Consider the following 15,158-nt stretch of genomic DNA (forward strand, 5'->3'; position numbering starts at 1 on the left):
CTCCTGCCCGTCTCACAGTGGAGCTTCTCCTCCCTTCCTGTGCTCACCAGGGCTGTGCCCGTCCACACCTACGCGCCACAGGGCGTGGCTCCTTGACCTGGGCTTGGGTGGGGAGGGCCAGATACCAGGGCACAGGCAGGGTGCCTCTGGGCCCGTGGCCTGCTCTCCATGAAACCCTGAGAGCCTCAAGCCACACATTCCATGAGTGACATCACCGGGGAGTGATGACCTCACGGTCTGCATCCCAGGGTAACTACGGAAACGTGAGAACCTTTCCTATCATTTCTCTAACGGACACCAACCTGTTCGGTTGCTCCAGAGAGAGAGAGAGACAGAGACAGAGACAGAGACAGAGACGATGTCGATTGACTGCATCATTTTCATTCAGTGTAACTTGACCACAGTGCCCTGGGTGAATAGCGCAGCAGGTAGGTCTAAGCTGGGCATCTGTACAGGAGGGATTGGTGTACACACAACCTCACCCACTGGGGCTTGTCTATCATACCTGAGAACGACCCTCACTCTAAGTAATGCCAGTGAATGGCCTGGGTCCCCATCAGAGACCCACAGTGTCCTGCTCACCACTGAGGACAACTACAAGGTCATACCTGGGCAAGTGTTCAGAAAGGTCCTCATCTTATTGATGTAGCCTCCCCCTTTGGGCTACAAGATATTTCCATTCAAACCCTTTACTGGTTGGCCTCTTAGCAAAGTCAAGTACATTTTCATCGGCTCATGATAAATAAAGAAGTTTGAAAAAGAAGTTTGGACGGTTCTTTCAAACCCAGTCACCTTCACTGTGCTGTCATGTACACATCCACAGGGGCCCCCTCAGATACGTCCCAGACTGAGCTGCTGAGTACTGGGGGGAATGGGGGAACTTACCCATGGGAAGAACGAAAGACCCAAGGGAGTGATGAAGTGATTCTGAGACTGAGGGCTGAGGAAATGGTCTCCCAGAAGGCTGTTGGGTTGATGGAAGCCCACACTTGGTACCCAGAATGCGGTTCTGAGCCTCCTGGTAACTGTTCGAGCATGTGGCCTTTTTCTCATCTCCATAAAACTATCGGAGGACTAGCGTTCAGTGTGGCTGAAAAATCAGCACCAATGGGGCCTGCGAGGAGTTGCCAGGGCAGAAGGGGGTTCTGAAACAAATTTATATTAAATTATTTTTTTCCCAAAACTTGGAAGGATTTTATTTCCTTAAAGCCTCAAAGTGACAGGTTGTAAGAAATTATTTCTCTGTTGTGGGAGAGATTAGGGGGCACCCAGTTTGCAATTATTTCCGGGTTCTGTTTTCTCTGGGAATGGGGGAGATATTCCGGTCTGCTGCTGCCCTAGGCCCCCAGCAGCCCCTCTCTAAGGGACGTGAAGTGAAGTGCCGAGGCTGTGCTTGGGGTGCCAAGCAGCTGAGAAGGCTTCAGGAAGAGCCTGGGAGAGACACGGGACAAGGGACGTCCCGGCAGGACAACATACGGCACAAGTGAGGGGTCAGTTCTGATCTCTTTCCAACAGGTGTGCCTCGCATCTATGGCTCTACACCTGGTCGCTACCATGTCCCCTACCTAATGAGTGGACACACCCAGGTGGGCTGGCATGGAGAGACATATTCCCTGGCTGGTGGATATCGATGCTTTGGGGACCCTGCTTTGGCCACCCCAGCAAAGAAGGCAGCCAGACGAGCCCTCAAGAGACGCCATCCCGAGGAAGACTCGGAAGAACAACTCGGCTGCCCCAGTCCCAAACGTCAGCGGCTGGAGCACGGGTACAAGGAGCTGAGCCACCAGAAGCTCCCCCCAGCCGAGGGGGTGGCGGAGAAGCCAGCCAGACGGGCCATGAAGAGACACCACCATCCCGAGGAAGACTCGGACGAAGAACTCGGCTGCCCCAGTCCCAAACGTCAGCGGCTGGAGCACGGGTACAAGGAGCTGAGCCACCACAAGCTCCCCCCAGCGCACGGGGTGGCGGACAAGCCAGCCAGACGGGCCATGAAGAGACGCCATCCCGAGGAAGAGTCGGACGAACCCCTCGGCTGCTCCAGTGCCAAACGTCAGCGGCTGGAGCGCGGGGCAAACATCTGAGCCCGCACAAGCTTGCTGGCTGAGGCACTCTGCACAAGGGACAAAAGTTTCATGGCCCAGGACACCCAATGTCCCTTTTCTCAGTCACCCCTGTGCTCACCGCTGGCCATCACAACCTGAGCCATTGCGTCTGAGCCTTCCTCAGCCAGCTCCTTCCACCTTGACAGCCCTGGGCAGGGAGCCTCACACACCGAGCTTCCCACGGGAGACACCGCTGGCCGTCCCAGGGCTGAAGCCGGCCGGGCAGGAAGCCTTGTGCTTCTCTGGTCATCCTCGACACCTCCTGCTTGGGCAGAAGAAACACCAGCCTGCCCTCTGAGTCCAGCAGAATCCAGCAGCAGAGAGTGCAGGGGGGCCTTAGCAGGGCCCCCCCGGTCTACCAGATGGACTCCTGCCCCGCGTCATTGCCAGCGGCCGCCAACACAAACTAGGAGACTCCTTGAAGCCGTCTGTGGTAACTCGGGGAGCCCCCAGCGGGTGTCTCGGGAGCAGAATAGGGAGACTTAGGGAGGGTCTAGTTACACGAGGTGGTCAGGGAAGGCTCCTCTGAGGAGGTGCATGTTCAGTGCAGACGTGAGTGATGGGTCACGTGAGGAGCTGGGGGGAAGAGCATTCCTGGAGGGCCAGGTGGCAAATGCAAAGACCCTGAGGCAGCAATGCGGCCGGCCTGATCCAGGACCCCCAGAAAAGCCAGGTGAGGCCAGGAGGGGGGAGAGAGTGAAGACCTGACGGGGGAGGTAGCAGAGAGAGACTACATGGGCCCTGTCACCCAGGGAGAGGAGTGTGGATCTTGTCCCAAGTGGCCCGGGAGGTCTGGGTGGGCTTAGAACAGGGTGGCGGCGTGGTGTGAGGGACAAGATGCAGAGGCCACTCGGACTGCCGTGGGCCGTGGCAGGGCGGTGCTGGCTGGTAGCAGTGGGCGTCTCTGCAGGTAAGGCGACAGGCAGGCCTGGGGAGTGGGGGGCGTGGGGGAGGGGCGATATCAGCAGACAAGGACGAGCCATGGTTTGGGGGGCACTGTCAGCAGCTTGTGGCCCTTGGGCGGGGCTGCAGTCACCCTGCCTGTGGACAGCACACTTGTCCTCAGGGGCCACTGCAGGGAGACTGTTGTGGCTCCTCCCCCGACACACACCCTCAGGCCAGGGAAGGTCCTGGTCACATAAGGACTTTTCCTAAGCTGGGTTAGAGGACGGAGGCACACGCACTGGGGCCCCCCAAAAGTTCCCAATGGGAATCTCAGTTAACCTACAAAAGACAGCTAATGCATCTTCCCTCACTGACCACCCCACTGCCCACCCCTGGAGACGGGATCCCTCCTGTCTGTGTCTCATACGTGCTGTGACCAAGGCTGACATTGGCTACTGGCACTCAGGCGGGTCGGCAGTGCCCAGACACGAGGCACACAGACTCAGACCCACACGGGGAGCTCAGGAAAAGGAGAGACTCCCAGCACCCCCACCAGGCCCACTGAACACACTTTAGGCCGGGCTCTGGACATGTGCACTTTGAAGAGCTTCCCGGAGCTACCAGTTTGTAGGGACCACAAGCGACAGAGAAACATGGGAAATGACACCATGGGATGCAGCCAGCAAATTCCACAACAAAACTAACAGACAAAGGATGGGATTTTGTTCACAAATAGATTACAGGGAAGAACCTTTCATCAAGACGGCAGAGTAGGTAAGTGCTCTGCTCACCCCCCGCACCACACCCCCCGGCACCACCTCAAAATTACGCCTAAACTGCAGAACAACACCCCTCGGGAACGGCCTGAAGACCAGCTGAACACAAGTCCTATACAGTGAAGGACACTCAGAAGAAGCCACGAGGAAACGCAGGTAGGAGGGCTGGCGATGCGGAAGGCACGGGCCCCACACCCACCGTGTGGCACTTAAGAGACGATGGGGGGTATGCGGGCTGCAGGGGTCCCCTTGGCAGGAGCGATGATGAGTAAGGGGTCCCAGCCCCACTGATGCTCCTCAGCCCAGGGTCCCAGCGGCTTGCTGCAGCCCCAGCTTCCCCTCAAGGGGCCCGTGCAGGGATGTACTCACCGGCACACTCAGTTGCTCTGAGCTCCAGTGTTGGGGCAGGAGCTTGGAGACTGTCAGGGACATACAGGGAGGAACCACATGGTCTGGCTTCAGTGAGGGCTGGGGAGCAGCTTTCTCCCACACAGAAGTGCCAGCAGAAGCCATTGTTTTGTCATTGATCCTCCCCTCACCCAGCTTGCACACCTATCAATAACTTCTATCAATGTAAATGGTTGAAATGCTCCAATCTAAAGACTACATTCCATTGATACACAAATGAATAAAGAAATATATACAGTGGAATATTTCTCAGGCATAAAAAAGAACAAAACCCATTTGGGACAATAGGGATGGATAAACCGAGAGGACATTATGCTAAGTGACACAAGTCACACAGACGAACACAAGTACCATGTAACCTACTTACATTTAGGATCTAAAACACAAAAGAAATGAACAGACCGAACAGAGACAAACTTACAGATACAGATACAGAACCAGTTGATGATTCCCGATGCGAGAGCTTTGGGGAGAGGGTGGCAAAAGGTGAAGGGATTAATAATTAAGAAACTGCCAGTTATGAAGTTAGTCAGGGAGATGTAATGGGCATCATGTGGAATAGAGTCAATAATATTCTAATAACTGTGAATGGGGTAACCTATCTAACAGGAAACTGCATAGACATTAAGTGTATAGCTTCGTACGTTTTTGCATGGTTCCAGAACCCGCAAAAGTACCTTCATTTCCCCTCCTCATCAATACTCCCCCAATCCAGCCATTAGCCTAACAGCTATCACCATAGATCACTTGTGCCTGTTCCTGAACTTCAGGTATACACGGGATCATGGGACGCACGGAGTCAATGTTCTTCACTCAACACCATGGCTGTCAGACCCACCCACGTCTTTGCACGCACTCATTGCTACATCTCTGTCCTCATCTGATCACCATCCACTGTATAAATACCCTAAAATTCATTTATCTCTTCCACTGCTGGTGGACACTCTTCCAGGTTGTGGCTGTCACGCTGACATGAATGAGTGGCCAAGGGAATAGGATCCTTGGCCCGGTCACATGTCTCAGATGCCTGCACAGGTTTATCACCTCAGGGAACCAGAAAGCCTGCTGCCAACAGCCCTCGCCCGTCCCGAGTGCCCCCGTGGGAGGTGCCCTGCAGAGCTGAGTGAGCCCTGACCAAGGCCCATGGCGCAGGTGCCCTGTGCCCTCGGGGTCCCGTCTGCGCCTGCATCACGGGGCAGCATGTGAAACACCTTCTCCCCAGCAAAAGTCACCAGGCAGTCCCGGTCCGCTGACATATGCTTCCTCCCAGACTATCTGCTAGCAAAGCCAAGTGTGTTCTGAGAGCTGATCAGGGTGTTTAAAATGGTAAATTAAAATGTAGTTCTGCTGGGAGGCCCCTCTCCAGCCACTGTCACTGGGGTGATGGAGGTACTCAGCTGGCAAAGCCAGGAGTAACTCGGGTCTTGCTCTGGCCTCGCAGCTCACGTGTGCGGATTCTTTGACGACTCCGCTGGTCAGGGCTGAGGAGAAAAACAGCTCCGCGTACCTGTCCATCGCCTGACTCCGAGGGACTCGAAAATATGACAAGAATGAAACGAACAGTGTGCCCAAAGTATCTCAAGTGTGGGGGACTGCCTCCCGGGTAGAGATTTACAGAGGGAGACAGACAGGGTGCCGCGACCCCGGGAAGACAGAGGCGGGGACGGAGGGGCAGGGCAGGAGCAGGAGAGGAGCTTCCAGCTTCTTCATTTATTCATTTTCTCTGACCACCACCAAAAAAATTGGAAGTGACTTTCTGCAAAATGTGGCAGATCCTCAAAACTAAGGGAGTGAAAACTTAGCTCTTATAACAAAGCAAAAGGTAAAGTGAGAAGACAGAATTATAATTAAATACAAAAATCAGCCTCAAGGAAAGTTACCAAAAGGGCAAACCAGCTCTGAGCTTCCAGAAAGCCTAGCAGAGGGAAGCATTGCATGTCACGTAACTTCTCTGGTTTCACAGGACGCCTTGGGAGCAAGGGACCTTCCTGACCGCCAGTGGCTACCCCTGTGCCCAGCCCATCGCAGGCAGCTCCTGGTATGTGTGCTGATTGAAAACATGTGCCAAGAAGCCTGCAGGTGTTGCTCATGGGGAGTCTGCCAAACTGGCATTACAGCTGGCCAGCAAAGCCATGTCTGGACCCCTTTTGCAAGAGAACAGCTTGTAAGATTTTACCTCGTATGATTTCTTTTGTTGATTTGAAAGAACGTTACCAAACAGGACATTGAAAAAGGAAAGTGCACAGATATATGTGGGCAGTTTAAATACCGAATATAAAGCACGCGCTCTGCTACCAACAGCCAGGGGAAGAAAGAGACCACCACCCCCACATCCCCTCCTCAAGAGGCAATTTACCGTTGTCTTCTTTCTTTACAGTTTTACCGCCTGCGTGTTTAAAACCTAAAAAGGACAGTCCTGTTTCTGAATGAATGGAATTACATTGAGGTACGAGTTCTGTGTCTTCATTCTTTCTGTCTCTTAAAAAAAATCCTCATTGAGGAAATGTTCATTGATTTTAGAGAAAGAGATGGGGGAGGGAGCGAAGGAGAGAGGGAGAGAAGAGAGAAACACTGATCCACTGCTTCCTGTCCATGCCCCAACCAGGGACCGAACCTGCGACTTCCAGTGCGCGGGACAACGCTCCAACCAGCGGAGCCGGCCGGCCAGGACAACGTGTTCTCGTTCTTTTGCTCAGTGGACTCTTTGGGGGACTCTGCCGTGTTTTTACAGCTGCACTTTGTCCTTTGCTTGTCGCAGTGTATAAACCACACTTGATCAATACTTCCTCCTGTCCGTGCACGTTTGGTTTTGTTCCAGTCTTTGGAAGCCTGCCCGGGTTTTCCAGCCCACCCTGGGCTCTCACTTCTAGTTGACCCTTGCTCAGGCTCTCCTGGCCACCAGCCGCTGCCCAGGGAAACACCCTCCGTTTCTGCCCAGTAGCTCCTGGCTCGGTCTCCCAGCCAGCCCCTGCACCTTTAGTTCTGGGTACCAGTCACTGTCCCGTGACCTCGTGCCTAGAGCCGTCTCATGAGCTCAGACACTTCATTAGCTTTGACTCAACTTTTACTCCCTCTTCTTCTTCTTCCTGGATTTCACCTCTGCTCTCTTTTCGAGCTCCCGGGCTAACGGCATCCAGCCCACCCGACCGCTGTGGCCACGCCTGGCTTCCCGTAATTGAGACTGCGAGTGCGAACTCAATGTCTGCCACCGTCCTTTCCCCGATCCACACTCTCTGCCCGGGCTCCTTGAATTGGATCTAACAGCCTTTCTGGGTTGGAGGACCTGAACTGCGTCTTTACAGCCACTGAAAATAGGACCCATTGGCCAGCTTCAATAAACTCCGAAGTCAAGAGATACAAATGTAAAATGGACCCACTATTTCCCACAGCCAATACTGTTTTATTTCCCACCAAACTTAAGTCATGAAGGAAATTAGGTCCATGAATTCAATTGAGTGAGTTTCTTGTGCATTTAGTATGTCCTGGGCACCCTGTCAAGTGCTCTGAATTGAAAAAGTTGAAGAAAGACACAAAAGGTGGGCAGTGTAGCTTTTTGATCGCAGTCAGACCCTGCGCTCTAAGGATGGCGCCAGAGCTCACACCCAGAATATTCTTGCAGTGAGCTTGTTCCTTCTGCAAAGGCACAGCCCAACCGGGGCAGTTGGGAGAGGCCCAGAACTGTTCACATATTCTACCAAAACGTCATCTTCTTCGTGGGAGGGTAGCCCCGGGATGCGAAGAGATTCGGTGTCTGCAGCATCCAGGAGGGACTGCTCATTGTTAGCTGGGCTGCATACATTCAAAGGCTGAGGGGCCGGAGGGTGGGGGGACAAGGGACATGGCGGCAGGTCCACCAGCACAGACTCACCCAGAACAGTGGGCAAAGCAAGAGGCAGAGACCTGGGGAGATGGAGAGCATCTGGGGGGCCCCGCCTTCCTCTGTACACACATGTGGCGGCTTGGCTTACAGTTATTTGACTCCGGTCTTGTGGGTTAAGCAGAAATGCATATGGTGGAGCCCCGCGCCCTCAGGAGCTGAGAGTCTCAGTGGAGAAACTAATCTGCACACAGATGAGCAGAGCACCCTGTGCTGGGGCAGGACGCTGAGCACCTGGTGCACCTGGGAAGGCCTCCTGGTGGAGGCAAGGCCAGGCAAGTCACATGCAGAGGTGCTAGGTGGGCAGCAGCAGCAGGAGAGCGGGGAAGGCCAGCGTTTCCGTGCTGAGTCCGCAGCCCTTTTACTTCACAGCTTCTGTGCTCCGCCTTCTCTTTCCTTCTGTAGCTCCGGCACGTCCGTGGTGCTTTGCAGAGGGTGGGCACCCGGAATGCAACTGAGTGCCCGGGTCAGCACCACACAGGCCACTCTAGCAAGAAGGTGAAGGGGGCAAGAGGCCAACATCTTAGCCCGTCACATGTTTCTGGCCCAGTAGTGGGGCCCTGTGTCTATCTACCCCCGGCTGTGATGACCGTGTGGCCTTCTGTGTGCTCCGGGCTCCCTAGCGCAGTGCTGGTGACACAGTGGGCCACCCCACAGTGTTCCTGTCCTGGCTGGAGCTTACTGGTCCTCTCCTTTCCTATCTCCACCTTCCAGGGGCTTCCTGGAAGATGCCCCCGAGGGTACCTGCTTAAGGGCTGCTGACCTGGCTGTGACAGAATTAGCGACCGACCGGGCTTCAATTCCACCTCATCCGTGGGAAGCTGCTCCTCCTCCAACTGGCAAATGACTTCCAGATGCCACAACAGCTCAAGTTTTCATTGCTTGCTGCAAAGACCAAGTCTCCTCTTCCCCATGGGCAAGGCTCTGTGTCACTGAAGCACTTTTGAAAGGAGAGGACAATGAAATCCATTTTTGGTGTCATCCTACTTGGCAACAAAACAAATACAAGTCCTTTCAGCTGACAATGCACTGTGTGCTCTGATGGGGAGTCAGCCTTCCTTCTTGCATGAGCTCTGTTAGGGACTCAGGTCTTCACTCAGAAGGCATGGACTCATCTTTCTTTGACTTACTTTCTCCATTTACAAACTAGAGATAATGGTGTAGTTCCCAACCTCTCTTGTCCTACAAGGGTATTAAAATTCAAACTCTTGACCAAACTCACCCACAGGTTTCCCAAGTTCTGATAGACACATGTTTGGACAATGATGTGAGGATTCTCCTAGACACTGGCCGGTGCCCATCTGTGACTGTCTGCTGTCTCCTGTCATCCAAGTTGTCGCCTCCAAGCTCTGCCCACCTTGGCTGTACCACCTCCCACCGCCTGCCAGCCTTCTCTGCCAGCGCACCAGACACACGCACCCTGGGCCACGGCATCTGCTTCCTAACCAGCCACCTCCTGCTGTGGTTTCTCTTCCAACCACCCTGTGACTACTGCCAGAGTCTCTAGGACATCTTCCTACAATGTCCTTCTTGACAGATTGTCCCCCAGGGGTGATTGTGTCCCCTAGGGGACATCTGGCAGTGCCTAGACACATGGGTGGATATCACAACTGGGGTGGGGGTGCCACAGGCCAGGGATGCTGCTCCACCTCCTACACCTCCTACAACGCCTCCCCTGATGAAGACTTCCCTGGCTCACAACGTCACGAGGGCCAATGTCGAGGAACTCTGCCCTAGACACACACACACATACACACAGATACACACACATTCAGCGGCTTCTTAGAACCTATAAAAAAAGTCCAAACTTAACCTGGATTCCAGGCCCGGCACAATCAGACTTTTACCACCTCTCCAAACTTGTCTTCCTTTAGCTCCCAGCGTCCATCTATTCAGCTTGAGACCTGCCAGTTCTCGAAGTCTTTCCAAGCTCACACAGAGCTTCCCCGCCTCTGAGACCATGTAGCACTATTTGTCTGTTCCTTTCCTCACAGGACATCCTACTTCCTGGGGGCCAGGGACACTAGAGCCACTGTGCTAACACAGGGACACCACAGCGAGCAGCAAGGACGGCCCTGGAAGAAATTCCTGAAAAGAGGAATGAGCCCCCTGGACATGCAATTTCATGTCGGTTTGGACAATCCATATTTCAAATGCTTAACAGCCAGCAGCTTCTGTATGGGACAGAAGTTCTGGGCTAGAATCAAATAATATCTTCATGATACTTCGGTAGGCTGAATTATCAACTTGTCTTTTGAGTACAGTGTAATGGATCCTTAACAGCCAATTGGGCTCCTTGACAAGTTTCAGAGATGGAGTAGCTTAAACAACAAACATGTGTTCTGCACAGTCCTGGACGCTGCGAAGTCCCAGGTCAAGGCGAGGGCAGGGTTGATGTCTTGCGAGAACTCTGCCGAGTTTGCGGACAGCTGCCTTCTTGCAGAATCCTAACATAGTGGGGTGGGGTGTGGGGGAGAGGACAGAGAAAGAGAGGGAGTGGGAGAGAGAGGGAGAGACAGCCCTCTCTAGTCTCTTCTTATAAGGGCATATGCCCATCAGGATCACATCAGAATTTAATCACCTCCTAAATGCCTCACGTCCAAATACCATTACATTGGAGGTTAGGGTTTCAGCACAGGACCTGGGGAGGATACCAGCATTCAGTCCATAGCAAACACCTGCGGAATTGGAAGCATGTGAGTGAGAAGCAAACGTGAAACTTTCTGTGTCTGTAATTGGGATCCAAGGAGAAACACAAAGTTAAATGAGACAATTTCTAAAATGCGCACGGCAACATCATGCGTCACAGTAAAAACTGGGAACGACCCAAAGGCCCGCTGACGGTAGAGCGGACGGGTCAGCCGCGGTCTGTTCAGCAACGACAAACAACAGCGTACGGCGACCAGCAACGACGTGGAGGAATCTCAAGCACAAATTTAGCAAAAGGATTAGACACACAAGAGTCTAGGCAGCATGATTCCTTTTCTAGAAAGGTCGGAACACAGGCAGAACTAACCTACTGTGTGAGAGAAAGGGCTGCCGATTACTTCTGGAGGGAAGGCAGGGGACAGGGAGTGGAAAGGACATGTGAATATCTGGCCTCTAACGTGTATTAACTGTTGAGGGCAGTGGTTCCATGGGAGTGTTCGAATTGTGATCATTTATTGAGCTGGCCACTTATGATGTGCATTTTCAAGGGCATGTTTATTGTGAATAATTCATATTTAGACTTGTCCTCAGAGTATCTCTTGAAAAGCAAGGCCCGATTTGCCTCAAGTCAGGAACCACCAGTGTGTACCTGTGAGCAGAGGGGTCTCTAACATTTGGAGCTTGTTAAACCAAAGTAATGCCCATTGGTCACTGCGGCAGCTGCTACAGCCTTCCAGTGAGTCGGTCCGTCAACCAATGTTTCTTAAATGCCATCCCTCACCCAGTTCTCACGACCCTTGTGTCCAGTTTTTGGTCAGACAGCGACCTAGCCAAGCAGCCATGTGAACAGTTGCAGGACTAAGACCAGGCATGAAGTTCTAAGCCTCTCTCGATACCCCTTCCAGAATTTTCTCACCCTGGCCCTCTACCTTGGAACGTGCTCCGGGCTAAGGGAGAGAATCAGGGGAAAGGAAGGACCATAGCAAGACATCGGGAGCAGAGGTCGGAGGCTCCAGAGGCAATCTCCTAAGATCCCAGGCAGTAAAGGCAAGTTATGTAGAAGACAGCTTGGCAGTGGATTTCTTACTTTGCCTAGAGACGAGAGTACAGTCATTGAACACCTACAGACAGTGAAGAGAGAAAACCTGCAACCCAAGAATCCTCTTCTCAGTCAAGAATGCTCTGCTCAACATGCAAGAAATACTCATGGGGATTGGCAAGAATCTGAGTATTGATCGCCCACACCTAGGGCTGTCACCTGGGCCAACCCCTGTGACCTCCATCCTGCAAGAAGCACCTGAGAATTCACTAACCAAGTAAAAACGGAATCAGAACAAACACCTCCATTTTGGAAATAGGAAGGCAAAACGAAACAAGATAGGCCAAGGTGCATCTTTTCTAACTGGGCCACAGTAGAATGCTTACATTAAAAAAGACAGAGTAGAATTTTTGCAAGCCATTGTATCTAGTCACAAGTTAATAAAGCTAGAAGGAAAAAAATAAGAATAAAGAGGGTGCCCCCCAAAATCTTAACTATTAAAATTAAGAACACAGCCATGGATCAAAGACGGAATGAAAAGTGAAATTATAAGTGGTCTCAAAAGCAATGTAAAGGAGTACAGTTTCTTCAAACCTGTGTGCATAGCTCAAGCTAATTAGGACTTTAAAAGCTTTCTTCTTTAAAGAAAGAAATCTAAAAACGGATGCTGTATTTGTCTATAATAAGGAGAAAAAAGTAGAGAAAAATAATCCAAACAGCAAGAAGGAATTAAATCCAGGCATTTTTAAAAAAATAAAGATGAATAATTCCCAAAGCTGGTCTTTGAAAAGACTAACAAATGTCTAATTCTCATGAACCTAATTATGGAAGGATGGACGGGAAAGAGGGAGAAGGGGAAAAAGCAAATACAGAATTATAAGATAATACTTGAGCAGCAAAGGGGAAATGAGTGCTTTTGGATGAAGTATATGTTAACAAGATTAAGTGAGAAGAAATGGGAAAACTGAATAGACCAATTACCATACCACTACAAAAGGTACTGGGAACAGATGGCTTTAGAGTTTGATTCTATCAAAACTTTAAAGAACAGATCAGTCCAACAATAGTTACATTATTCCAAGCTATAGGGAAATATTAAAGATTCTCTCATTTAGTTTATATAATTAATACAAAAATCCAATGAAACACAGAAGGAAAAACTATCGCCTACCCTCATTTTGATACAATAGTAGCAAATAAAATACAGCAACGCATCGAAAGGAGACACTATGACTAAGTAAGTTTTATTCAGGGGTGATGCAAATATCAAGAAATCTACACATAACATTGATTGTAATAACAGATTAGAAGAGAAAATTCAGGCGGTCCTATCAACAGATGCTGAAAAGGCACTTAGAGAAGTTCAGCAGCCATTTTTCAAGCAGTATAAGCACAAGTATAAGAATCAACTTAAATATGTTACAGGTTGTTTACAGTTTCATTAGCCAATAACATCCTCAGCAGCAAATCACTAAAACCATCTGAAACCAGACAAGCGCGCCAGCTCTGCCAATAGGTTTTTTTTGACAATGTCTTGGAGGTTTTAGCAAATACAATTAGGCAAGAAAATAAAACAATTGGCATATTTATTAAGAAAAAATAAAATTTTCTCTTGCTAATGATATAACTTTCTATCTACAAAAGGAATATAGCGAAGGACCTAAAGGTAAGGTACATATCTAAAAGTTAATAGCTTTTCCTTATGCTGCCTTAAGAGAGAAATGACTTTAAAATGCTCTGTTCGTGAGAGTGATAAAATCTATCAGTACAGAAGTCAAGAAAATAAGTATAAGGGTGAAAGCACGGTATCTCTACAAAGAAAACCTTAAAATGTATGGGAGCACTGGCCTGGGTGTCTTGGCTGGGGCATGATCCCATACACCGAAAGTTTGCAGGTTCGATCCCTGGTCAGGGAGCCTAAAAGAGACGACCAATTGATGTTTCTCTCTCATATTGATGTTTTTCTCTTTCTCTCTCTCTCTCTCTCCATCGCTCTCTCTCTCCGTCTCTCTCTCTGTCTCTCTCCCTCCACCCCTTCCTCTCCAAATCCAATGAAAAAAATGTCCTCAGGTGAGAATAAAAGAAATGTGTCTGAAAGGTATAAAATGAGTTTTCCAAATAAAGGGAAAAATGTCTTCTATGGGTGAGAAGACTTATTATAAAAATTAATCCCCCCACATAGTTATATAAAGTTAATGTAATTTCAATTGAATTGTTGACAGAATTTGCTTCACCCTGAAAATGGATAAAATTACCTTAAAGTTCATTTGGAAGAATAAGTAGATGAGAGTTAACACAGAGAAACTTGGAAGAAAAACACGAGCACTTCCTTTTCCAGCTCTCTGAACCTAGTAACAAGTTACTACATTCCAATCGATATTCTATTGGCACAGGAATCAGCAAATAGATCCATTAGACAGAAACAAATACAGAGTCCCCAAAACAGATTTTCGTTCCAAATGAAAATTTAATATATGACAAAGTTGGAATGTGAAGGAGCATGACATTTATTTTTTCAAGAATATGCTCAACTTCTTATCAGGAATTATCACGTGTGGGTTGGAGAGGGAAAAAAGTCAGTCAGTCAGCGGGGACGGGGAAGGAGAGAGAGAGGGAAGAGGCAGGCAGATGTAACAACAGCAGCAGTAACACGAGCACTTCCTGAGCTTTTACTCGTTGTCAGACCCTATTCCTTAGATAGCTGTAGACATATATAGACACGCATGTGTATATATTCTCTACATTCGTATAAGCACACATTAGGTATGTATGGTCTCCATATATACAAACACTACCCAGTCTCTCTAAATTACACATATGTACTGGTAACAAGACAACAGGGAACATATCATTAGACTCTATTACTAGACGCTGAAACCGAGGCACAAAAGGGAAGTTGCCCAAGTTCACAAATCCAACAAGCGGCAGCATTGGGATTCCTCGGGCCATTGGGTCCCAGACTCTGCCCTTAACCACCGAACTCACTGTCCGCTGAGAAGGAGAGCACTGCCTGGGCTGGAAAGGGCGATGAAAACCACCTCCCGGGAGCACCTGCTTGAATTTCGCTCCCTAAGCACCTTGGCTGACCCACGCCGCTCGAGCCCTGCCCATTACATAAATGCACTTCTACATGTATCTGCACAAAAGAAACTTCTGAAAAGATACAATGACATCCCTATTGCGGACCTGTAGGGACGGATGTGACATTGACAGGAGAAAGGGCAGGTTGCACAGAGCAACAATTTGATTTCCCTGAAAACAAACAAATACATGAAACCAAATGTTAAGTGGGAGCCTGTATCACACATGTTCAAACTACAGCTAACAGAGGTGAAGAATCGGTTCAACGGGCACCCCACCAGAAAGATGTGCAAACAAGTATGAAACGGGGAAGGATTTACGAGGAAGGCCAGACTTCCTCA

The sequence above is a fragment of the Furipterus horrens genome, unplaced genomic scaffold (assembly GCF_987537825.1).
Source record: "Furipterus horrens unplaced genomic scaffold, mFurHor1.1.pri manual_scaffold_15, whole genome shotgun sequence".
In the NCBI taxonomy this organism is placed as follows: domain Eukaryota; kingdom Metazoa; phylum Chordata; class Mammalia; order Chiroptera; family Furipteridae; genus Furipterus; species Furipterus horrens.